Consider the following 1538-nt stretch of genomic DNA (forward strand, 5'->3'; position numbering starts at 1 on the left):
TGTCAAAAAAATAAAGGTATTATATTTTATGATCAAGTGGTATTAATGCCAGAATGCAAAATTGGTTTAGCATCCTAAAAACAATTAATGAGTAACATCACATCAAGAGACTGTAAGACAAATCCAAAACACAAGGGACTAGAAAGTTAAGGGCAAGACTTTGCAAACAAATTTATATAAAGTGATCTTGCAAACGAATTTATATAAAGTGATCTAATAAAAGACTTCAATGAGTATGAATCAAATAAAAAGAGAGAGAGAGAATATAAGACAAAAATCACATGCTCATCTCAATAGATCAGAGAAAGGAGCTGACAAAATCCAACATTCTTTCATGTCTAAAACACTCAACAACATAAAAATAGAAACTTTATTGATCTGATGAAAGGCATATAAGAAAAACTTACAGCTGACATCACAATTGATGGTGAAAGATTGAATGCTTTCTGTCTCATAACTGGAAAAAAAAAAAACTTGTTATTTCTCATCAATCCTATTAAACATTGTACTAGAGGTTCTAGCAATAAGACAATAAACAGAAATAAAAAGCATCAAGATTAAAAGAAAAAAAAGGGCCAGCTCCATTAACAGCAGTCAAGCATTGTACAGAAAAAGCCAGATCCCACATGGCTATCCAGGGTTTGAGTCACAGATCCAGCACCTTGAAAAACATGCTGGCCAATGTGTATGCATACCCAGGATCCTGACAGTATGGAGAATTAGAAGAAAATGGATTGTGCAGTAATTAAGCCCCATCAAGGGTCATATTCTCTCTCTCTCTCACACACCCTCCCTCCCTCCCTATCTCTTTCTCTCTCTCCCTCCCTCTCTATTTCTCCTTCCCCCATGCACATGTGCCCTTTGACATTAAAATAAATTTAGAAAGAAAGTTACAAAACTGTTTCTATTTGCAGATGACACCATCTTGTACATAGAAAATCCCAAGGAGTTCACTAAATAACGAACAGAATTAATAAAAATTTCAGCAAGGTTGCAGAATAGGAAGTCAATATACAAAAGTCAAATGTATTTCTATGCATGCACAATGAATGAGTTATATTTTAAATTTGAAAGACTATTTTATTTACAATAACATTAAAAAGAATAAAACATTAAGGATAAATTTAATAAAAACCATGTAAATCTTATCCTCTGAAATCTACAAAGCATTATTAAAAACATTAAATATGACCTAAGTAAATGGAAAGATATTACATATTCTTAGATCGGAAAACCATTAGGAAAGCAATATCCTTCCAAAGAATCTGAAAACTATATAATCCCTATCAAAATCTCGGGACCAGCAGTTAGTGTAATGGCTATGTCGCTGGACTCCCACGTAGTTGACCGCGGTTCACATCCCGGACCCAGTGGCTTAAACTCACACCAGGCGCATGTGCGTGCGTACCCAAGATCCCGAGAGGAGAACGGAGGAGAAGGGATTGCTGCATGGCCATCTCCCCTGGGGGGTGATTTCTCGCTTTCTATCTCTCTGTCTCTTTCTGTCTGTCTGGCGAGCACACACACCCTATAGCAAA

The 1538-nt window shown here is 35.9% G+C and overlaps 1 pseudogene; it reads left to right on the forward strand.

The window, feature by feature from the left end:
* LOC102469042 (keratin, type I cytoskeletal 18 pseudogene) overlaps positions 1-1538 on the forward strand; it is a 5879-nt pseudogene that overhangs the window by 1369 nt on the left and 2972 nt on the right.

Source organism: Tupaia chinensis, unplaced genomic scaffold (assembly GCF_000334495.1).
Source record: "Tupaia chinensis unplaced genomic scaffold, TupChi_1.0 Scaffold148646_1, whole genome shotgun sequence".
Taxonomy (NCBI): domain Eukaryota; kingdom Metazoa; phylum Chordata; class Mammalia; order Scandentia; family Tupaiidae; genus Tupaia; species Tupaia belangeri.